Source organism: Hemiscyllium ocellatum, chromosome 13 (assembly GCF_020745735.1).
Source record: "Hemiscyllium ocellatum isolate sHemOce1 chromosome 13, sHemOce1.pat.X.cur, whole genome shotgun sequence".
NCBI lineage: Eukaryota > Metazoa > Chordata > Chondrichthyes > Orectolobiformes > Hemiscylliidae > Hemiscyllium > Hemiscyllium ocellatum.
The window spans coordinates 10,008,568-10,034,823 of record NC_083413.1 but is presented as its reverse complement, the minus strand read 5'-3'; positions in this window follow the sequence as shown (position 1 = coordinate 10,034,823).

Below are 26,256 nucleotides of genomic sequence, written 5' to 3'. Positions count from 1 at the left end.
GAAGTAGATATAAACTTTCATGAAAGGTTGCTATAGTCTGTTTAACTGTGACTTGATTTTTTAACCTCTGTATTGTGTTTTGCACTGGGAAATGTTCACCATCTGGATTCAGAGCAGGCAACCATGTTGAATTTTTTTGTATTTATATATCCTTAACAGAAAGGACAATAGCAAAAACAAAAAAAAGAGAAATCTATTAAAATTCTCAAATCTTGCAAAGTGCTGCATACTCTCTTTTTAGACTGTGATTGTTAAGGAAAAAAAACCTCTGTTTACTGTCAATGGGTGTAACTTTTATTGAAGTAGTTTCAGTAGAGTCACTTGTTGAAAATTAAATGAGGGCTGATTATTATGAATAAAATCAAATTACTGCGGATGCTGGAATCTGAAATCAAAAGAGAAAATGCTGGAAAATCTCAGCAGGTCTGGCAGCATCTGTAAGGAGAGAAAAGAGCTGACATTTCGAATCTAACTGACCCATTGTCAAAGTTAATTATTATGAATGCTTGGCTGAGCTTCAAAATCTATAATAGCAACAGTATTCACTATTTGCTTGACAGTTGAAACGGTTTTTTAAAAAAATTGAAAATGGAAGAGCTTGTTTGTTTACATCAGATTTAACTGCTTGAGGAGATTTAAAACCTTTGAAGTTTATGGGATTATTTTAACCAACAATTCTGAATAGCAAAGGTTTTTAAAAATGCTTTGAAGTTTATTTTATTTTCCTTGTGCATGTCTTTTGAGGTCTGTCTCTGGCAGATATTGGTTGAATGGCGCTCTTGCTGACTTGGAGTGCATGTGAGGGGTCTTGAGGCTGTCATTTTGGGAAATATGGATAAACAAGGAAATCAAGGTATCCTTGTACACCAGTCAATGGAAGTAGATGGACAGGTAGTGCAAGCAATTAGGAAGTTAAATGATGTATTTATCTTCATGGTAAGAAGATTTGAGTCCAGAGTAAGGATGTCTAATTACAGTCATACTACCGACTTGGTGAGACTGTGCAGTAGTGTGTTGCATTCAGCTTTGGTCTCCTAAACTAAGAAAGAAAATGCATGTTATATAGACAGAGTGCAGTGAAGGTTTGTTGGGGTATATGAGGAGAGATTTGTTTGACTAGTCATATGCGCACTAGAGTTTAGAAGGATGAGAGGTGATCTGATTGAATCTGATAACATTTTAAGAGGGCTGGACTGCAGGGAGGATGTTTCCTTTGGTCGGGGAGTCTAAAACCAAGGGACACAGTCTCAAGATCTGGGTTGGACCATTTAGGATTCAGATGAGGAAATATTCTTCATTTAAAGTGTAGTGAATCTGTGAAATTCATTATTACAGAAAGCTGTGGAGGCAAGTCACTGAATATATTCATGAAAGAGATTTTAGAATTTAAAGGCTACAAGGGGGTATAGGAGAAAGCAGGAATATGACATTGTGATGGAGGATTAGTCATGGTCGTGTTGAATGATGAAGCAGGTTTGAATAGCTTACTCCTGCTTCTAGTTTCTATGTTTCTTTGGTCTCCTTAGACTTTGACATATAGCCATTGGGTTGAAGCACATGCAAAATGCTTGCGGTGTAAACCTCTGGAAAATGGTTTAAGTTAGACAATGATGTGGCATAGAGTTGTACAGATACATGTCCACTCCATTGACTATTCATTGTTAGGAAATGTAACTGCTGCATGGCTGATATTGTCAGGAACTTTGGGAACAACATGGAAATTCGGAAGTTACAGTCAGTGATTCTGTACTATGACAGAAGTGGCACAGTTGTATTTCATCTCCATTCTCTTAGGAATGTACTTCTTAAACAACCAGTGAGGAAGGGTCACTCAACCTGAAACATTAACTCTGATTTCTCTCCACAGATGCTGCTTGACCTGCTGAGCTTTTCCTGCAATTTCTGTTTTTTGTTGTTAATGAATTGAGCTTCTTCTCTTATCCTGATAGTTCCAGTGTAAAGACCCTTGAAAAAGTTATATCTTTGTGAATGAACTATAACTTGAATAATGAGTTCATAATTGATGCCCAGCGGCCCCTCTGATGCTTGGAGATAGTGAGGACTGCAAGTACTGGAAAGTCAAAGTCGATAATATGTGGAGCCGGAAAAAGCACAGCAGGTCAAGCAGCATCAGAGGAGCAGGAGTGTAGATGTTTCAGGCAGGACTCTTCATCAGGACTCCAACCTGAAACCTCGACTCGCCTGCTCCTTTAGGGCTGCTTGACCTGTTGTATTTTCTCCAGCTCCACATTTTACTGCCTCTCTGATGCTGTAAAGCTAATGCAAATTTTGCCATCACATTTTAGTTACTAAACATAATAACCAATGAAAAGTGAAAATAAAACTGGTATTCAGTGTTTTAAACTTCCATCTTTACTGTCTATGAGAATACTTCAATGAGATGTCTGTTTGATGACATCTCTGCTGTTTAATGACTGAGAATTCTGACTTGGAACCAGATTGACACCACACCAGTGAATATGTTCGAACCGTGTGAATTTTTGAATTCAGCTGTGAGCACTGTTGCTTCACCGTCGACCACAGGACCTAGCCCCTTGTATTTTTAGTGATATAATTACATCAGATGTTGCAGATATGAAGCAAAATGGTGTTGATACTGAAGATCTGAAACTAAAACAGAAACTACGGCACCATCTGTGGAGAGAAAAACACAGTTAATATTTCGGGTCCGGTGACTCTTCATCAGAACTGAAAGCAGTGTTTCTAGATGTGGAAAACATCAACACCAAATGTTACATAAAAATTTACTAATGCTTAGTATTAATGGAAATAGACCCACAACCTCATATTTCTCTTGTTTCAGTGTGATAAAGTGAAGCATGCTTTTTCAATTCCTCAAGAAATTTTTGTTTTCTGAAGTTGGGAAGCTCTTATACAATATTCAACCTTTACTGATTTTCAACGATTTGGCAGATCATCAGAAAGGTCCTTTCAACCAAGGGCTGGTGAGATATAAAGTGGATATATGCTCTGCACCTCTATCACTTATACTTCACCCTGATGGGACTGGGTAACACTAGCTGTTCCTTTGTTCTTTGTTCGTAGTCCTGTTTTTGCTACTGTTGGTCCATGGGATGATTAGCAAGTTTGCAGATGATTCTAAGATTGATGGAATAGCAGATAATGAAGGGGTCTGTCAAAGAATGCAGCAGAATATAGATGGATTGGCGAGTTGGGCAGAGAAGTGGCAGATGGAGTTCAATCCAGGCAAATGCGAGGTAATGCATTTTGGAAGATCCAATTTTAGAGAATACTTCAATGAGATGTCTGTTTGATGACATCTCTGCTGTTTAATGACTGAGAATTCTGACTTGGAACCAGATTGACACCACACCAGTGAGTATGTTCGAACAATATGGTAAATGGAAAAGCCTTGGGGAAAATTGAAGTACAGAGAGATCTGGGTGTTCAGGTCCATTGTACCCTGAAGATGGCAATACAAGTCAGCAGAGTGGTCAAGAAGGTGTATGACATTCTTTTCTTCATCAGACGGGTTATTGAGTATAAGAGTTGGCAGACCATGTTACTGTTGTATAAGACTTTGATTCGGCTATATTTGGAATACTGCATACAGTTTTGGTCACCACATTACCAAAAGGATATGGATGCTTTGCAGAAGGTGCAGAGCAGGTTCACCAGTATGTTGCTTGGTATGGAAGGTGTTAGTTATGAAGAGAGGTTGAGTAGATTAGGATTGTTTTCATTAGAAAGATGGAAATTGAGGGGGGACCTGATTGACATCTACAAAATCATGAGAGGTATAGACAGGGTGGATAGCAAGAAACATTTTTCCCAGAGTGGGTGACTCAATCACGAGGAATCATGGGTTCAAGGTGAGAGGGAAATATGCATGGAAAGTTCTTTATGCGAATGGTGGTAGGGGTCTGGAATGCGTTGCCAGCAGAGGTGATACAGGCAGGCACGATAGTGTCATTTAAGATGTATCTAGACAGATAAATGAAGGGAGCACAGGAATTCAGATCCTTGGAAAATAGGCGACAGGTTTGGATAGAGCATCTGGATCAGTGCAGGCTTGGAGGGCCAAAGGACCTGTTCCTGTGCTGTAATATTCTTTGGTCTTTGTTCTTTGATTGGAAGAAGTCATTCAAGCTGTAACTTTGCTAAGGGTTAATAACCAAAACTGAAAAGAGTTCGAAAACATACTGCCCTCAAAAAGCTGTTGACTAGGCCCAATATGGAAGCTGATGTTAATAGTAATTTTTTGAGAAAGGTTATTAAGCATTAACAATAAAAGCCTCACCTTCTCAATCTCTCCCCATGTTTTATGTTTGGTGACCCTTAAGTTAAAACACTACCAATTTTTTCTCTTGAATGAGAGAGCAGCCCAATAGTCTTTTCAGACTATGGCAACTTTAGCTTTTAAGTGTGAAGGGACCAAGGAGATGGAGTTAGGATGTAAATAATCCATGATCTGATTGAAAATCAAAACATGCTCAGGGCTCTTAATGTCCTCCCAATTCTACTTTCCTATGTTCTTAAGAAAATCAGTGAAATATTATAGCATCATGTCATTAAAAAGATAATTCTTTTCCTTGCTTGATGTGTCTGAATTTTGAAGTTGGTGACATTTAAACATAAATGCAAAAAAAGCTGAAGAAGTGTCTCAATTATGTCTACAAAAGTATTTGAAGTGGTATTATTATTCCAATGCAAGTTATTAAACATGCACAATTCTTAAAATTTCTAAGTAGCAATATTCTTCAAGAACTTCATAACTATACTGGTTTGTACCACAGAAGATATTGTTTATGCATTGTTTTCTATTCTGCCCTATTATCTGGCCATATATCATTCGCAGTGCAAACTTTTAGTGTGTTCCGTTTGTATTTTTGTCACAAGATCATGTTATTATGTTCTCTATTTACTAATACGGTAACCTGCAAAACAATTTACCAGACAGACTGCCCTTTTAAACACTTAAGTGTAATTTTTCAGTCCTGCAATTAAAGATAATGGGTTGCTTCTGCTAGTCTCTCCTAACCTTTTTTTGAATAAATGAATGCAGAACTCCATAAACACTGGGACAATCCTCGGATTTTTTTTAAAAAAAAGATACGATTGTGATCACTAATACATTTCCAAAATGCAGCCTGCGTAGGTCATCAAAAGGAACATCTGAGTCTTTCTATAATTAGCACCTGAAGAACATATATTTTCAAAGGCAATTTCTGTGTGACTAACAATGACTGCAGCTGCTGCTGGGTGTTCGAAGGCAAGATGTTAAAAGCTTTGATGGACGTTTCGGCTACTAATTGGTCAATGTAGCAATTCTTCCCTTGTACACATGATCACCATACAAGATTTATTCTCATTCATGTTACAGCTACCGCTGTACAGATTTAGACTTCTCTACCGTGTACTCGTAATATAATGAGCTGCAATCTGGTATATAAGCATCACAAAATCAAGCAACATAGCAATGTTATTTTTGGCATAAAATATTTCACTTTGGAGCAGCAGATACATAGTTGATTCTAACACTTTGCAGGATCATGTGGAAAGATCAAGGTGGGACTGCGGTCTAACTGGGCACCTCTTGCAAAGAACCAGCAGATGCAATAGACCATATAGTCTCCTTCTGTGCTGTGCAATTCTATGATTCAACTAACTTCATTATGAAGTCTGATAGAATAACTATAAAGGCTTCCAGAATGAATCTCACTGTTAACTGATTGCAACACTGATATAACTTTAATGGTTATAGAAAATCTCAGCATGATGGCAGGTTCTGGGAGTTTTAGCTTGTATAGGCACATTGTTGATACAGAAGGTGCAATAGAATTCATCAGATGTTTTCCTGATTCATTCTGATGTCCACACATCAGCAGATGTGCAATATGTTTTTAATCAATTATGCTGGAGAGAACTCTTTCCCTGACCTAGTACAGTGTACCATTACAAATGGTATTAATCCATCTCAGCGTGTCAAATACACTTTCTTCACTGCATTTTGTGCTATTGAATTTAAGAGATGCTGTTTGACATTTTGGACCCTAAATATCAATACAAGATTCTGTGCATGTATCTTCAAAACCGTATTTCATTTGTTACTGGTGTCAATGTTCATCGTATCCCCAAACAATGCATCATGTATGATCTTCAAGATCTGTTGCAGCCCATCAAGGTTACTTCAGTAGTTTATCACTCTTTTATGACACCTACTCCTGAGAAAAACCAAAACAGCAATATTGTGAGAACACCTTCAGCTCCCTACTTCCAAACCACGTTGACTTAGATTAACATCCTTTAGGGAAAGCAATCTGCTGTCCTTAACCAGTCTGGCTTACATAAGCTTCCAGATGTAGCAATGTGATCCATTTGAAACTTCAGGCCAAAATGATTATCAGGCCATTAGCAGTCAGGCAAAAGACAAGGCTAAAGCTTTTACACCCAGCTCCAGCCAGAAGTTTTTATTAGATGATCCACATTGGCCACATCCTGAGCCTTCCAGATTTGCAACATGATAAAATTCATACAATTTGATTCATTATTTAGAAATGGCTAAAGGCTCTCAATCAGCATAGGTACTGAAAATAACTCAGCTGCAGTGTTTTGTGCTTCAGAACTAACTGTACCTTGTTGAAATATTCAGTACAGATGCAGCACCAGCATCTGTTAATGATACGGGAAATTGTCCAGGTAGGTCCTATCCCCAAACAGCAGGACAAATCGAACCCTGACAACTATTTCCTCATCAGTCTACTCCCAATTATCAATAAAATGATGGAAATAGTTATCAACAGTGATATCAAACAGCATTCACTGAGCAATGATCTGCTCACTGAAGCTTAACTTGTTTTCAGCAAGAGCTACACAGCTTCATACGTCAAGGAGACTTTGTCCAGAATTTGACAAACAGATGAATTCCAGAGGGTAGATGGGAATCATGACCCTTGACATCAAAGCAGCATTTAAATTAGTTTGGTATCAAGGATACCTGAAGCTCTACACTGGTTTGACTCAAATCTAGAACATTCATTCTAGCTACAGGATATCACTGTTGGAGTGTCTCAGGGCAGTGTCCAAGAACCAAGCATCTCCATTGTTTCAATAAGCCTCCATCCTGACATAATGGGGATGTTCATTGATAGTGGCACCATATTGAGCATCATTCACAATGTTCAGATGCTGAGTCAGTCCATGCCTCCATGCCCTGAGCAATGAACGTCTCCAACAGGAGAGAATTTGACTATTTCTCCTTGCCATGTATTGCTTAAACTTCTACCATCAATACTCATGTCATCATAGAGTTATAGAGTTGTACAGCACAGAAATAGGCCCTTCAATTCAACCTGTCATGCACATTGCGTTTACTAAACTGGACTAGTCCCATTTTCCTGCATTTGTCTCACATCCTTCTCAACCATTACTATCCATCTACTCATCCAAATGTCTTTTAAATTGTATCCATCTAAACCACTTCCTCTTGCAGCTATTTAGCAGAAACTTAAATGGACCAGCCTTGTAAAAAAACTGTGACTTCTGAGCAGGGCAGGGGCTTGGAATTCTGAGGTGAGTGATTCATCTTCTGACCCCTCAAAACCTGCCCAGCATCTATGAAGACTTATCAGGGGTCTAATGAAATATTCTCCATTTGTTTAGGTAAGACCAACTCTAATAACTGTCACAAAGCCAAGCCTCCATCCAGGAAATCAACCCACTCAATCAGCGCTATGTCCACAAAACTTAAGCATCCATTCCTTTCATCATTAGCATACAGCGACAGCTGTGTATTCCATCTACAAGATGTGTTACAATAACTTGACAAGTCTCTTTCTGCAGCACCTGTTAATCTCACGATCAATACCATCTAAAGCAACAAAGGAAACAGACACATGGAATCAACACCACTTGCAAGCCATCTTCAAGGTCATTATGCATTCCTGAGATTGAATTACATCTTTGTTCCTGGCTGGGTCAGAAACTTGGAACTCCCTTCCAGAAGTACAATGGCTGTACCTATACTGTATGGAACCAACAATTCAAGAAGGAGGTTTATCAACACCTTATGAAAAATAATTAGGCATGGGCAATGAATATTGACCTTGTGACTGACCCTCACAAAAAGTGATTGATTAAAACATAACTATTCTTCCTTAGAATTCTCTGTCAAACATAATTTTACTATAAATTCTGAGTCCTATGATCTTGTCCCACCGATGAAGAAGCAGCGGTCTGGAAGCTTGGACTTCCAAATAAACCTGTTGGATTTTAACCTGATGTTGTATGATTTTTAACTTTAAAAACCATTGTGGGACTATTATCACATTAAGGACTACAGCAGTTTGAGTCCTAGGCCTATTATGACCTCATCAAATTAGCGTTAAATGTAATCTTAATTGTCTCTCCTATCATCTGATTAGTAAAAAACATAATGGGGATTACTATGTCAGAGGCAGTTTTGCTCTTTGCATTCGTAATCATGTGGAACTGCGTAAGTATATTTTACATTGAGCTCTTGTAACTGACAAACAGAAAAAAAAACTTCCCAACAGTGATTCTATGTTGGGTTCCCACTGAGTTCTTCTTCCAGATGAAGGGAGAATATACAGCCCTGAGCTCCCTGTTTCTTCCAATCTATTCATCCTACTTTGCATTCTTTCCACTGAGGAATTATTTTACAACCATTAATACAAGTAGATTTGAGAACCTTTATAGCAAAACAAGACATTGACTATAAACCTTTAAGTCTATTGAAAATTGTACACACTGTGAAATCAAATTCCATTCAAGGAAGTGTGTAAATAAAATGGGAAATGATACTTGGAATTTGTGAATTTATCAGGTTGCATTGTTCTACAGGTTCATGGACATTGCCATGTTTTATCCTGGAGAAATAATCATCATAGCAGACCCTGAGATCTACGTACACTCCCAAACAGAAAGCAATTAGAGCAGGTTGAGCTATATTGCAGTGAGACATTCTGGGGTTAAACCTGAGACTGTGATAGCAGTAAAATATAGACTATGAATTTTCAAATTCCATTGTGAGACATTTCATGGACCAAAATGATAAATCCAAAGACTAATAACAATAGAAATTGAATGCAGCGGTCTCCTAACTGAGAATTGAGGCAAGTTTTGAAACCAATGTGAAATGAACAATACCATTGAGCCTGTTATGATCCTAGCTGATGGCTTAATTGATTACAATGTTTCTTTTAATTTTTATTAATGAGATACTCAGACACTGAAACATAGCCACTTGAAGCAAAACACAAAATAACCATCTAGATTTATAACAGTTTAGAAGAATCATAAAACACACAGCAAAATAAAGCCTTCATCTATTTTCAAATACCTTAAAAATACAACGATTCAAGCCCAGATAAGTGACTGCTGTATATGGGATTTTTAGTATTTACTCATCTGATTGCTCACATTTCCCTTCCTATGGATTGTGGAGTCTTCTTACGTGAATGCCAACAACAGAGCTTAGATTTTCTCAGCTTCTAATAATGAACAGATTTCTAAATGAACTATTCTGGTCTGGAACCTGCAGAAACTCAAGGTTAGAGGCCTGGAATGGAGTGGAGATGGTTGTTGGACTGGGAACTGATGTAGGTGGTCAGCAGCTTCCAAGGCCAGTCAGACCACATGTGGAAATCCCTGGGCAGATTATCTGTAGTGTAATGTTTATCTGTAATTTGTTTACTTGACTGCAATGTTTATCCATTTAACTTCATCTCCTATTTTCTAATTTATACAATTAACCACTGTAGGGCAATATAACTTTCTTCTTCTTTATGTCTCTATTTTGTATCTAAGATTTGTACCTCATAGAATGTCATACAACCCCTATAGTGTGGAAACAGGCCATTTGACCAAAGTCCACACTGACCCTTTAAAGAGTACCCCACCCAGACTTCCTCCCTTATCCTGTTACTAGACAGTTCCCCTGACTAATGCATCTATTCTATACACCCATGAACACTATGGGCAATTTAGCATGGCCAATTCACCTAAGCTGCACATCTTTAGACCCTGGGAGGAAACCAGAGCACCTAGAGGAAACCCACGCAGACACAGGGAGAATGTGCAAACCCCACACGGACAGTCACTTGAGGCTGGAATCAAACCCAGGTCCCTGATGCTGTGAGGCAGCAGTGCTAACCACTGAGTTACCATGCCTAGGTAACTACTTAGGTACTTTGTACCTAAGAAGATGCCATGTGGAGCAAGATTGTAAACTTTTCACTGTCCTCCTGTACTTCTGTACTTGAGTACATGTGGCAATAAACCTAATTCCAAACTAAACTTTTCTACTGAAGTAACTGTGATATCCCTGAACTGCCTTGAAATACCGTAAGCAGTAAAATTACATTGGCTTATGACCCCAGTTAGGTGTCCTCTGAACTGCCTTAAAAACTTTCAATCTCTGAGTTTTCTAAAGTAAAATCAATCCCTGATTATCCTGAACTGAAAACAAGATAATAACCTTCAATGTTTGCCCAAATGTCACCACAGTATAGTCAATTTTCCATTACCACACAATAAGTATCCACAACCACTTGCTTTCTCTGTGGAATGTAGGATTTTGTGACTGTTCCAAAAGGATTCTTTAGTTTGTATATGTTGAGAAAAGAAAACCTTCACAACATTAACCAATGCTCATATGCCACTATTTTGGAATCCTAACTCCAAAAATGGTATAACTTATACACATTTCATCACAGGCTGAAATTACCATTTTTAATAATAGGCACTGAAACTCAGTCAGGCAGGAGGATGTACTCGAATCCTATCTCCTATTCAAATATTTAGACAAAAGTCATTTGTGAATTATCCAGCTTACAAGAAAACTATTAAGCTAGACATGTGAATACAAAAATGAATCCAATTTCAGCAGCTGCTTTCAACAACAATATAGAAAAAAGAAATGTGGATAACAGCTAGGACCAAAAGTTCCTCTCTCTTCCTTCCCATCATCCTGCAAACAGCACCAGGGTAAAAAGAAAACTGAAGAAATTGGTATTCACTGACAAATCAGGGGTATTTATAATTTTTACTTACACTGAGGACATCAGTCACAAATTAAACCATTGTAGCCTTATGTCAACACCTAACAACTCCGATATTCTAAGGACTTTTCAACTTGCTTGACGTTTTAAAACTCTGTGTTCATATTTGTTTGTGTGTTTGATGTTAGTATTTTATTTTTCTCTGGGTCAGTAAGTAATAATATTCTTCTTTCACTCGAGAGAACTTTGGAATTTATTCTTTAATTTTCAGTACCATATAGTTTAAATTGAAGTGTGATAGCTGAGTTTGAAAAGGAATAATAATGTGTTTTGCTATTATTGGAAGAGAGTTAAAAAGAGTGGAGCTAATCTCCTCTCTTCACTTGCCTATAATAGACTTTGTAATTTGTCTGAAGTCAGCACATTGCTGTGATTTGCCCCTTCTCTTCGAAAGGTATTCTCTCATGTTGGTGTGTAGTCCCACACATGAAAGCAGAGTTCCAGTACCTGAAGTGAAGAGATGTCAAGGTCATAGATCCTTACAATTGACAGCTTGAATCAAACTGCATGTTTCTTTTGTTTTCATAATAGGCAGAGGTCAAACTGTGGCTGAAAATCCCAAAATAAAAATGTCCACTTTCAGACATGGATCTGTAATTGATCAGCACAGAAACAGAGGACTTGGGGGCAGGAGTAGTCCATTTAGTTGTTCAATCCTCCTGTCTGATACAATACGGTCATGACTAATCTGGTTATGATCATTATTCCATTTTCTAGTCTTTCCCATTACATTTGACTCCTTTCTTTACCAACAATATACTTCTGACCTGAATAAATTTGATGGCTCAGCCATTGTAATGGGAAAAAATAAATCCTCATCCTAAAAAGGAAGAATTCTTAATTGTTAGATGCTGTTCCTAAGCTGTAGTCTTGCTCACGAGAGGATGTGCTTTTTAATCTGCCCTATCAAATCTCTTAAGGGTCTTATATGTTTCAACATGATCACCCTCATTCTTGTGAACTCATTGGTAATGAGCCCAATTGTTCAAATGATGGGTTCCTTCTCCCAACAATGAGTCAAGTAAATCTTCTCTGAAATGCATGTAATGACATTTTCAGATGAACACATGTTGAACAACCCTGGGCATGCTCATAGTTTGACAGAAAATCAACTTAAGATAATCAGTTACCTCATAAAACCAAAGAACTGCGGAAGCTGGGAATCAGAAACCAAATCAGAAATTGCAGGAGAAACTCGGCTGCTCTGACAGCATCTGTAGAGAGAAAACAGAGATAATGCTTTGGGTCTAATGATCTTTCTTCAGAACTGTGTTTAACTTCAGCTTTCTCTCTACAGATGCTGCCAGACCAGCTGAGTTTCTCCAGCAATTTCTGATTTTTCAGCTGATAGCATGGCTAATCACTGCTTGCCAGAAGCAACGTACTTTAATCTGTAGGAAATTGTTCAAGGAAAAGGAATATGTTCAATCTTGTGTGATTTTTTAATTAACCAGGAGTTTGGTAGTCTCTAGTCATCCATGGCTTTCTCTACGTCAATGCTTTGGCCAATCAGAGTTGACATACCAAACAATCAGTATTATTTTCACTTACAGTATAAACTGTTGAAATCGTTGACATTTTTTTGCACATTTTCTAATGAGTGCAAGATAAATAATTTTGGGATTCTCACTTTTCGGCAATATTCAATTTCTCAATTGTCATGTTGCAGCTTTATAAAAGTTTTGTTAGGCTACACTTGGACTGCTGCATTCAATTCTGGTTGCCACATTGCAGGAAGGATGTGGAGGCTTTGCAGAGGGTACAGAAGAGGTTTACCAGGATGCTGCCTAGATTAGAGGGTATGAGCTATAAGGAGAGGCTGAGGGAGACTTGAGTGAAGTCTAGAAAATTATGAGATGCATAGATAGGGTTGGCGGTCAGAATCTTTTGGCCAAAGTTGGAATGTCTAAAACTAGGAGGCATGCATTTAAGGTGAGAAGGGGAAGATTCAAAAGAGACGTGAGGGGTAGGTTTTTTATACAAAGAGTGATAGGAGAGTGGAACATGTTGCCAGGGGTGCTGGTGGAGGCAGATACAATAGAAGTGTTTAAAGCACTTTTAGATAAGCACATGGATATGTAAAGAATGGAGGGATATGGATCAAGGGCAGGCAGAAGGGATTAATTTAATTTGGCATTATGCTTGGCACAACATCATGGGCTGAACGGCCTGTTCCTGTGCTGTACTTATCTATGTTCTATGTTCTGCACCAATAGATCTCAGATTATTATTCACATGACTATGAGCATCATTAAGCAACACAATCACAGTTGACTGTAGTTCTCATTTTACCCAATGTCATTTGTGCACAGTTTCTAACTTAGTGTGCTTAGCTTCCATGGGTGAAATCTTTTAGGAGAATGAGCACCATGGACTACAATGAGATTTCTAGGGAAAAAAAACACGGAGAACTCCAATGCTGTCTATCTGTCGGGAACAATTTGCTGCATCTCTTTGCAATTTGCCGAGTGGTAAGATGATTTTCTCAATTGGTAGTTAGTAATGTGATTATTAAATAATAATCCTCCTTAATTGACAATGAGACTCATTAATATTCAGTTTTGAAAAGCGCCAAGTGATCTTGATGTTGAGAATTATTGATATGGTAGTTTGAGTGGGGGTTTCCTGGTGACTGCAGCTACAAAATGCCCCCATGTTGCCTCTATCTCAGGGCATGATCCATGGGAACCATCTGCACTTACCCAGTGTTCAAGAACATTAAGGTTTTCGTGAAGATCTATAGCTTGGGTTGTGGATGAGGTGTTTGGTTAGTTCGCAGGTAGCTCTGTCGGTTGGCGAAGTGTCCATTGTCAGGTCAGCTTGAGTGTTTTGTGCACATGGGTGAGCTAACCAACTACTTCATCTACAACTCAAGCCACAGATTGTCATGAAAACCTTAAAGACCTATTGACGCAACACACCAGAGCTGACCCGACAATGGGAGGCCTTCGCCAACTGATAGAGCACTACCTGTGAACAGCAAGCTAACCAACTACTTCATGGGCATTAACATTTGCTCATCATCATGGTACCTCTCCAATCCATTGCAGGCCACTCAAGAAGCACAGACTTGTGTTGCAGAGTGCATCGACAACTAGCAGTGCAATGCTGCTTCAAGGACCGACACCCAGTTCACAGCTTGAATCAGGCTGCGTCTCGCAGCTGCTTTCTTGCTCTCTTAGTATTCTTACCTACATACTCACAGCCTACCTGCAGTCATGCCATTGCTGTACCCATTATGAAACAACATGCTAAGCAGTTTTCAGTCAAGAAGGCAAACAGCTTGTTGTATGACAGTTTGATACCTTAACCTCATGAGTACATATCGCATGTGCAAGCAACTACATCTCAAATTAGGAGAGGAGTAGTCCTCAATGAATTCCATGGATCCATCAGTTTGGAGCTCACAGTACAGAAAGTCAAGTAAAGCCTTCGATACCAATCTAGAGTTGTTGGCCATGGTCAGGGTGATCTCAGGCAAGGCTCCATGACTCTGCCATCTGGGGAGTGGATCATGCTCAGTCCTATCACTCCAGAGCATCCTGTCCAGAATGTATGGCTAACACAGTCAGGGAGATGTATAGTCAGGGGCTGTTCAGTTAGTTCAGTCAAAGGGGAGGCCATAATCAGTCCATCGTGTTCACCCGCAGAAACTAAGGAGAAAGAGGTTTATGGAGGCAATGGGGGTGATGGGTGCCTGGATGGGGGGGGGGCATGGGAGGGTGTGGTGATGCTGCCTTGGAGACGTTACTTCGGAACTTACTCATCACAGTATAGGGCTGAAGGCTGGTGAGAAGTAGTGATGACAAATCTGAAAGGGGATATAGTACAGTATGGATGGGGACAGGGTAACAGAAAAGGTTGGTTCATCGGTGATCAGTAGCAGCCTGCATTCAAGGGTATGACCACACCTTCAATGGCAGGGACTGCGAAAAGAGAGGTAAAGCTCTTGTAGGCATGGTGGCTGGGTTCCTGGAGTGGTGCAAAACCTATGGATTTCACAGGAAGAGCTATCAGTGAAGATATAGTGATTCAGGGCCTCACAAATGTATAGAGATGCATGCTGGAATCCACTGGCTGAGGAGTGCTCACTGTCACCTTCCATCATGCTGGGGATCAAAAGGATGCAATGGGAAAAGAAAATCTTCCAGTCACGCTGAGAGTGGTGGGATATGTTTTTCACTCTGTGAGGCCTGCAGGAATCCCTGGTGTGATTATCACACATAGACCCATGAACTGTACCATATTTCCTGGTGAACCTAATGCATTAGCTCCCTGAATACTGTACAGTTCCCTTCCCCAGACATCACTGACAACCTCAATCATCCCAACACTCTTGGAAAGAGAGACCAGGAGATATGTTGGGATGTTTCAAGATGAGGAGCAATAATGTCACAAAATGAATGCTTACATAGACAATTAAATCTCTACAAATGTTCTGTGTCCATGGTTCCTCTTCTGGCTAGTTTCATTGTGGCACCCCCAGTCTTCTTGTGAGGAAGAGGCACCTGGAGTGTGTACTCAGTTCCCTGTCCTCCTGCAGTCATGCAGTCATGAGAACCAATGGATGTAATACAAGTGTATGTGCTTCTCCAGCAGACCCTGAGAGTGCTCAGCCTGTCTCTCCCTGGCAGCTACTCATGGAGGCAGCTAGGTACCAGTGTGCTTGAGGAACCTGGTTCTCTGAGAGCTTAACTATTCTGGCCCTGACTGTTTTCTGGCCAGATGCTGAGCTCTCTCAGCAGGAAGTGTTTAATGTTAAACAACATGAAACAGGGAACTGTACTCCACCATACCTGAAAATCCCATCTTTGGGCCTCTTCTCAATGCTTAAATTAACATGAAGTTAACTTGTGGCAGGCTTTGAAAGTATTTAGCAACATCTCACTTGGTTTACATTTTTCAATGTCAAAGTGAAGCAGAGTAAAGCCATTATTTTTGGTTGTTTTATTCTGTTTTGTTTGAAAGTAATGGTGGAGCACAATTGTGGACTTAAAGCTGATGCTTAATTCCTTTGTGAAACACAAGTCATTTCTAGTGCTCTGTAAGTAGTTTTTATGTAAAGTACTGAAGATTTTGATTTTATCTGTGAGGCTAATGTCAGTTTTATTTGGTGCTATAACTTCAACTGTGGAACATAATATATTTGCCACAGTGGAGCTAGAATTTGAGAATACAGTTTATTGTGAGTTAGATCTATGAAGTTTATTGATATGTGTAATAAAAAGGGACGAGCAATTTATGATGAGAACGATACATACAATGAGTTATCACATATTGCAGGATGATTACTGCCACCATAATGTCTCATGCTAAATGGCCTTGCTGTCAATCTTCCTGTGAGTTCCAAGTAATTCTAGATTTTTGCTGCAAATAAGCATTAAACTTGTCCCAGAAATTGGAGCTATGATTTCACAAAGTGAAGAGATTTATGCTTCTGATTAGGCACAGAATGGGAAGAGTTGAAACTGTGATCTCTCATTCCTGCAGGTAGTAAATTGTTGCTCGAGGTTTTTGACGTTTTTAATTTCAAAGATTTTTAATTTCCCTTCTGTCCCTTCCCTTTCAGACGTAATTCATTTCTGTTGCTAATTTAACTTGAATTCACCCTATTTCCTTTCCAGTCTTTTGTACCATTAATTTTCTTTATAAAGAAGGGTTATGGATACAGACTACTGGTCCTGTTATTCACTACGTTCCCAGAAGCTCCATTATTCTCACCATGAAGTTATCGTCTTAAACTCCCAGCAATCTGCGCTGCAAAAAAAAGATTTGGGCTGATGAATGAGGAGTAAAAGAATCCTTGGTATTCCTTACTTCTCCAAATTTTGGTTCAATGTACAGATCAATTTGCTAACTTTAAACCAGTATTGTTGTTCCCATTTCATATAGTAATTTGTCTTATTTATTAGTCAGATAAAGGTGACAAAAGTAAAAAAACCTGATAGCACCTCAAGGTATACAATATTATATGATGGATACTGTGGAATCATGAAATGATAGCTTCATTTTATAATAGACAAAAATCCCAGGAGGTCCCTATAATATGAACAATTGAAAATGTGTTTAGATTTTTATCACAAGCCTAAAATCTAAAATGTTTGAATGAAATGACTTGAGAATCATGCAGCTACTGTCTTACATTGTGCATCCGATAATTAGATGTTTTAATTTCTGCATGTGTGAGATCAGGTATTGTCTTTAAAATATAAGATAATATTAAATAACAAATGGCAGTGATTTAAAACAATTCTTTGTGCTATGTTCATGAGCTAAGACTGCTGATTTCATAACCATTTTCTTTTTATAGGACCTATAAAATTCATTATGAAAACCAGCATGTTATTACCGTCATAAAAACATTAGAGGTTTTTGTGCTGAAGGTACTAAGCAATTCTAAATTGAGGTTGTTGCTCAGTATGGCATTCATGGAGAAGCAAGAGATCTTGATAATTTGGTTGCTTTGGTGCTGAATTTCTTTTTTATCTTAAACCCCAAATTGCACCGAATAGAAACAGAATGCAATAGATCTATTGAATGCAATATTTCTTTTATAATAAAATGAAAAACTGCGGATGTTGAAGGTCTAAAACGTGAATAGAAATTGTTGGAAAAACTTAGCATCTGTGGATAGAGAAATAGTTAACATTTCGTGTCTGGTGACCCTTCTTCAAAAATGCAACGACCTTAGTTTTATCCCTCAGCATCTCCCTGTTAATGAATTTCGGGTACAACATGCCATTGAATTTTTCTTCCGCCACCTTTGCCTCCATGATGTTGTGAAAATTGAAAGGGTTCAGAAAAGATTTACAAGGATGTTGCCAGGGTGGGAGGATTTGAGCTATAGGAAGAGGCTGAACAGGCTGGGGTTGTTTTCCCTGGAGCGTCGGAGGCTGAGGGGTGACCTTATAGAGGTTTACAAAATTATGAGGGGCATGGATAGGATAAATAGACAGAGTCTTTTCCCTGGGTTTGGGGAGTCCAGAACTAGAGGGCATAAGTTTAGGGTGAGAGGGGAAAGATATAAAAGAGACCTAAGGGTCAACTTTTTCACGCAGAGGGTGGTATGTGTATGGAATGAGCTGCCAGAGGAAGTGGTGGAGGCTGGTACAATTGCAACATTTAAGAGGCATTTGGATGGGTATATGAATCGGAAGGGTTTGGAGGGATATGGGCTGGGGGGTGGGATTAGATTGGGTTGGGATATCTGGTCAGCATGGACAGGTTGGACCGAAGGGTCTGTTTCCCATGCTGTACATCTCTATGACTCTATAAATGTCCTCTCCTTGTATCACAGACCTTTTCACCCACCTTCATCACATCTGACTCTTTCCCTCTTGCCTTTTGCCTGCACTTGACCTGTTCATTGAGAGCTGTCAATGTGAAATTGGTTGCCTCGATTTCTCTACCCCCCCTCCACCCCTTACCCATTCAAACCTATATCCCTCTAAACTGACTGCATACCATGCTCCCAAATCCAACCTTGACTTTGTAATCAAGTTTACCTACAAGGATGGTGCTGTTGATGTCTGGTGCACTGACCTTTATACTGCAGAAGCTGAGCGCCTCCTATTGGACACCTTTTCCTATCCCCCAACACTATGACTCTGCCATCAGGTTATTGTGTTGATGATAGAAAATGAAGAGATATTATGGTACATGCCTTCAGTGCTTTCCAAAGCTCATAATTGTTCAAGGTTATGTGTGTAGTGTGGGAAAGTGGGGCTTTCACAGCTATTTGTATATTTTTGGTAGTACAGACCCTGGGCTGAAGGGCCTCTTCTGTACTATAGAATTCTATGATTCTCTAAGTCTATGACCCTCTTTATCTTGTAGAGCCTGGAAACTTATTGTTTTGGTTTGGCTTTGCAAATTGCATTAACATGCATTTACCCCATTGCTAGCTCTGCAATGATGAAAGAAAAGTAAGTCCTGCATTTATATAGTGCTTTTCACAATCACCAGACACCTCACAGTTAGAGTTTCAGATTTTCATTACTCTGCAAGAGGAAGTGTGTACAATGGCTGATGATATGTCATCTTGTTCTTGAAGAAATAGCTCCCACTAGAAGAAATAGCTGTATTATTTGACTGTTCAAAATTGATCTTTCAGGCAAAAGCCCTTCATCAGGAATAATCTTCTATACTGAAGCGAACACAAACCAGATTAATAATTTAATCCTTACTGTACCCCTTCTGAATTAGACAAAATGAGGGTAATTCCACCTTCAAAAGAACTGAATATTCATTGAGATGCCATTTTATATTCCTTCATATTTTGTTAATGTTTGACAATGACAGGAAAGAAGCATTGGTGCCTATACAAACATGTGGAGGAACCAACAACTTTTATGGTGCCCTTAATGTAATAACATAAAAGGCTTTTCACAAACATATTAAAAAGAAGCAATAGACACTGAGAAAGATAAGGGCAGATGACCATACAGTTTGTTAAAAAAAAAATAATATTTGTCTTAAAAAAAAGAGATTAGAGAGTTGGAGAGGTGTTGAAATGTCATCTTCATTTCTTTCTCCACAAATGCTGCCAGGCCTGCTGAGTTTCTCCTGCATTTTCTCCTGTTACTCAATGTAATATGTTTGCCAAAGGATGGCACTACAGTACAGTAGTCCTTGGAGTGAATTTCATAGAATGATGCTTAAATGCTGATTCAGGGACAGACGTATTACCAACTCAGTCAAGCTGACATATCACAACAAATTCCTGATCCAGCTTCCTTTCAGGCAGTGCATTTCCAATCCCAATAAAAACATAGGAATGTTAAAAATAGGAACAAGACCTTAACTCTTGACTCCCATGTTGATCAAAAATTTGTTTTATTCTGCCCTAAATATATGACTCAGCTTGAACTGCTGTTTGCGAATAATGGACATATGAGAGAAAATAAACCTTCCTCATCTCTGTCTTAAATGGGTGAGCCATGACTTTTAGACAGATGAACATACTAATTAAGAGCAAGATGGGCCAATCAGGTCCTGAAGATCATTCTGTCATTTGATCAGATCATAACCGTTCTGCTTGTGGCCTCCTCTCTGTTTTCCTGCCTATCCTCAATATCCTTTGGTTATTGGCATGACAAGCAGATGCCAAAACAAAGGATGAATGGTCACTGCACAACAATCACCAGACAGGAGTGTTCCCTCCCATTTGGGGGACACTTCAGCACTCAAGGGCATTCAGCCTCTGGTCTTCAAATAAGCATCCTCCAAGGCAGCCTTTGAGATACACAACAATGCAGAATCACTGAGCAGAGACTGATAGCCAAGTTCTGTAACCATGAAGATGGTCTCAACCACGATCTTAGGTTCATGTTATGCTACATGGAACCCCTCCATAGTCTTCAGTATCTGTGAAATCTTCCTCATTTTGACACCAACACCTTGATAATTTGTCATGACCTCTCTACCTTAATTTGTACAGTTTTGGATTATGTGTTACTTTGGTGAGACTCGCCACATGTGGCACTCATAGCCATCATGTTATTCCAGCCATTTGGTTTGTCTCCAGCACAACCTTATTTTAAATTTTTTGTAATTATCTCTCTGCCTCAACTAATTCGATTGTAGGTCATCACCACTTATTATTCAGGTGTTGGCATTTTACTCACTCCATCTGACACTTTTGATCACCTGCAGTGACTTGTTATTCAGCCTGTCGACACTCCACTCACACCATCTGTATGATCTTTTGTTCTAGGAGAAAGTGAGGGTTGCAGATGCTTGAGATGACAGTTGAGAGTTTGGTGCTGGAAAAGCACACAGGTCAGACAGCATCTGAGGAGCAGGAGAATCAACATTTTGGGCAAAAGCCCTTCATCAGGAATGAGGCTGTGAGCCAACGAGGTGATGAGATAAATGGGGGTGGGGGGGAGGTAGCTGAGAGAGTGATAGATAGATAGGTAATAGGTCAGAGAGGAGGGTGGAGTGGATAGGTGGGAAGGATGATGGACATGTAGGACAGGTCATGAAGGTGGTATTGAGCTGGAAGTTTGGAACTGAGATAAGGTGGGGGGAGGGGAAATGAGGAAACTGGTGAAATTCACAATGATGCCGTGGGGTTGGAGTGTCCCAAGTGGAGGATAAGGTGATTTTCCTCCAGGTGTCGGGTGGTTAGGTCGTGGCAATGGAAAAGGCCCAGGATCTGCATGTCCTTGATGGAGTGGGAGGGGGAGTTGAAATGTTCGGCCATGTAGTGTTCTAGTTGGCTGGTGCAGGTGTCCCGGAGATGATCTCTGAAGTGCTCAGTAAGTAGGCGTCCTGTCTCCCTAATGTAGAGGAGACCACATCGGGAGCAACGGATACAGTAAATGACATGTGTGGAAGTACAGGTAAAAGTTTGGTTGGAGGTGGAAGGCTCCTATGGGACCTTGGATGGAGGTGAGGGAGGAGGTGTGGGTGCAAGTTTTACAATTCCTGCGGTAGCAGGAGACGGTACCAGGAGAGGCGGGTGAGTTGGTGGGGGGTGTGGACCTGATGAGGGAGTCGCAGAGGGAACGGTCTTTATGGAAAGCGAAAAAGGTGGGGAGGGAAATATACGCCTACAAATGAACCCCATCACCAGAGATATATTTCCCTCCACATCCCGATTTGCTTTCCATCCAAGGCCCCCAAGGAGTCTTCCCCACCGCCCTGCTGCCAAACACTTCAATTCCTTCTCCCACTTCGCCAAGGACATGCAGTTCCTCTGCCTTTTCCATCGCCACTCCCTAACCACCCAACATTTGGAGGAAGAATGCTTCGTCTTACACCTGGGGACCCTCCAACCCCACTGCATCAACATGGATATCACCAGTTTCCTCATTTCCCCTCCCCCTGCCCAGTTCCAATCTTCCAGCTCAGCACTGCCCTAATGACCTATCCTACCTGTCCATTTTCCTTCCCACCTATCCACTCTACCCTCCTCTCCGACCTATCACCTTTACCCCGACCTCCAGCTACCTATTGCACCTTCCCCCCAGCTCCACCCCCTTCCCCTTAATCTCTCCACCCCCCAAGGCTCACAGCCTCATTCCGATTGAAGGGTTTTTGCCCGAAACGTTGATTCTCCTGCTTCTGCCTGACCTGCTGATCTTTTGACCTGTCTGTCTATAAGTTCTGTGCCTGTGTGCTTTTCTTTACGCATCTGATGAAAAAACAGTGCTCCAAAAGCTTGTGATTTCAAATCAACCTGTTGGACTATAACCTGGTGTTGTGTGACCTCTGACCTAGACTGCTTTAAATATCCATGCTTTATTCTTAGGCAGATTAGATTTAAATTATTGTCATGCTGAAAGAATCTTTAATTGATTATATAGATGATACTCCTTATTAGGGGTACACATTGAATATTTTCTTCAAGATATTTTATAATCTACCTGTACAGAATGTTATTACACACCTCAGGAATGAATGAGTGATGAATGATTGATTTTATTATAATGTGTATTTTACAGTAAGGATACAACAAAATACATTGAAAAGCTTTCATGTGTTGCTATGATTTAGTGTCGTTTTGAATGATTTAACAATAAGGGAAAAGAAGGAAATATATAGCTTAAAGAGAGTCTATCAATCCTGAGCTAGCTCATCACCATCAACCGCGTCCGTGTCGCCATCCCTCCTTCACCATTTCATTGCTGTCTGTACTAGATCCAACCAATGTTTAAATTGTCGATCGTCAGGTGCCATCTTTCACCACTGGGCCGATACTCGGCTACCACTGCCTCATTACCGCCTGTGTGTGACCTACCAATGTCAGAGTTGCATCTGTTGCCAGTCTTGAAACCAAGCCTCCTGGATCAGAGGTCGGGGCACTACACTGCACCTCACCACTCAATATGGGTGGCATGGTGGCTCAGTGGCTAGCAGTGCGAATTCACAGCGCCAAGGACCTGGGTTCAATTCCAGCCTCGGGTGACTGCCTGCGTGGAGTTTTTACGTTCTCTCTGGGTGCTCTGGTTCCCTCCCCCAGTCCAAAGATATGCACATCAGGTGAATTGGCCATGCCGAATCTCCCATAGTTCTGGATTAGCGGTGCTGGAAAAGCACAGCAGTTCAGACAGCATCCGAGGAGCAGTAAAATCGACGTTTTGGGCTAAAGCCCTTCATGAGGAATACAGGCAGAGTGCCTGAAGGGTGGAGAAATAAATGAGAGGAGGGTGGCGTTGGGAAGAAAGTAGCATAGAGTACAATAGGTGAGTGGGGGAGGGGATGAAGGTGATAGGTCAGAGACGAGGGTGGAGTGGATAGGTGGAAAAGAAGATAGGCAGGTAGGACAAGTCATGGGGACAGTGCTGAGCTGGAAGTTTGGAACTGGGGTGAGGTGGGGAAGGGGAAATGAGGAAACTGTTGAAGTCCACACTGATGCCTTGGGGTTGAAGTGTTCTGAGGCGGAAGATGAGGTGTTCTTCCTCCAGGCGTCGGGTGGTGAGGGAGCGGTGGTGAAGGAGGCCCAAGACCTCCATGTCCTCGGCAGAGTGGGAGGAGGAGTCGAAATGTTGGGCCACAGGGCGGTGCAGTTGATTGGTGCGGGTGTCCCAGAGATGTTCCCTAAAGCGCTCTGCTAGGAAGCGTCCAGTCTCACCAGTGTAGAGGAGACTGCATCAGGAGCAACAGATACAATAAATGATATTGGTGGATGTGCAGGTAAAACTTTGATGGATGTGGAAGGCTCCTTTAGGGCCGTGGGTGGAGGTGAGGGAGGAGGTGTGGGCGCAGGTTTTGCAATTCCTGCAGTGGCAGTGGAAGGTGCCAGGACGGGAGGGTGGGTTGTTGGGGGGCGTGAACCTGACCAGGTAGTCACGGAGGGAACGGTCTTTGCAGAAGGCAGAAAGGGGTGGGGAGGGAAATATATCCCTGGTGGTGGGGTCCGTTTGGAGGTGGTGGAAATGTCGGCGGACGATTTGGTATATGCAAAGGTTGGTAGGGTGGAAGGTGAGCACCAGCGGGGTTCTGTCCTTGTAACGGTTGGAGTGGTGGGGGTCTGAGGGCAGAGGTGCGGGATGTGGACGAGATGTGTTGGAGGGCATCTTCAACCATTTGGGAAGGGAAATTGCGGTCTCTAAAGAAGGAGGCCATCTGGTGTGTTCTATGGTGGAACTGCTCCTCCTGGGAGCAGATTCGGCGGAGGCAGAGGAGTTGGGAATACGGAATGGCATTTTTCCAGGAGGTATGGTGGGAGGAGGTGTAATCCAGGTAGCTGGGGGAGTCGGTGGGTTTGTAAAAAAATGTCGGTGTCAAGTCGGTCGTCATTAACGGAGATGGAGAGGTCCAGCAAGGGGAGGGAGATGTCAGAGATGGTCCAGGTAAATTTAAGGTCAGGGTGGAATGTGTTGGTGAAGTTGCCCATAGTGTTAGTTAACATTAGTCAGACGAAAATGGGTTTTGGTGGGTTACTCTTTGGAGGGTCAGTGTGGACTTATTGGGCCACTGTTTCCACACTGTAGGGAATCTATTCCCTCACAAATATTTGCTTCAATGAGATTGGTCACTCAATGTATTTGGAAAGTTACTGTTCTTAATCTTAATATTATATTCATTACTATAGTATAAAATGGAATTGATTCCTAAATATTCTTAAGTGTGAATTAAAATGTTGTAGTTTAATACTTAGTTCATCAACAAATCACAAACTGATAACAATATTCTAGAATTAGAACATAGAACATAGAACAATACAACGCAGAACAGGCCCTTCGTCCCTCAATGTTGCGCTGACCTGTGAACTATTCTCAGCTCGTTCCCCCTACACTATCCTAAAATCATCCATGTGCTTATCTAAGGATTGTTTAAATCTCCCTAATGTGGCTGAGTTGACTACCTTAGCAGTAGGGCATTCCACGCCCTTACCACTCTCTGTGTAAAGAACTTGCCTCCGACATCTGTCTTAATTCTATCACCCCTCAATTTGTAGTTATGCCCTCTCGTACAAGCTGACGTCATCATCCTAGGAAGAAGTCTTTCCCTGTCCAAATCCCCTCTTAGCCTTCTTCTTTCCAATGAGAACAGACCCAAGTGTCTCAGCCTTCCCTCCAGGCCAGGCAACATCCTGGTAAATCTCCTCTGCACCTTTTCCAATGCTTCCATATCCTTTCTGTAATGGGGAGACCAAAACTGTACACAATATTCCAAGTGTGGCTGCACCAGCTTTTGTATAATTGCAGCATGATATTGTGGTTCCAGAACTCAATCCCTCTACCAATGAAACCTAACACACCATATGCCTTCTTAACAGCACTATCCACCTGGGTGGCAACTTTCAGGGACATGGACTCCAAGATCCCTCTGCACATCTACACTACCAAGAATCTTTCCATTGACCGAGTACTCTGCCTTCCTGTTATTCTTCCCAAAGTGCATCACCTCATATTTAGCTGTATTGAACTCCATTTGCCAGCTCTCAGCTCAATTCTGCAGTTTATCCAAGTCCCCCTGCAACCTGTAACATTCTTCCAAACTGTCCACTACTCCACCAACTTTAGTGTCATCTGCAAATTTACTAATCCATCCACCTATGCCTGTGTCTAAGTCATTTATAAAAATGACAAACAGCAGTGGTCCCAAAACAGATCCTTGTGGAACACCACTAGTAACTGGACTCCAGACTGAATATTTTCCATCAACCACCACTCGCTGCCTTCTTCCAGAAAGCCAGTTTCTAATCCAAACTGCTAAATCACCCTCAATTCCATGCCTCTGCATTTTCTCCATCAGGCTACCATGTGGGACCTTATCAAAGGCTTTACTGAAGTCCACGTATGCCATGTCAACTGCCCTACCCTCATCTCCATGCTTGGTCACCTTCTCAAAAATTTAAATGAGGTTTGTGAGACACGACCTGCCCTTGATGAAGCCATGTTCACTTTTTGAAATCAAATTGTTGCTTGCTAGATGATTATAAATCTTATCTCTCATAATCCTTTCCAAAACCTTTCCTACAACAGAAATAAGGCTCACTGGTCTATAATTACCTGGGTCACCTCTGTTGCCCTTCTAGAACTAGGGCACAACATTTCCAATCCTCTAGTCCTCAGATACTAAACCTGTAGACAATGATGACTCAAATATTAAAGCCAAAGGCTCTGCTATGTCCTCCCTAGCTTCTCAGAGAATCCTCGGATAAATCCCATCTGGCCCAGGGGACTTGTCTACTTTCACTCCTTCTCGAATTGATAACGTCTATGCGTAACTAACCTCG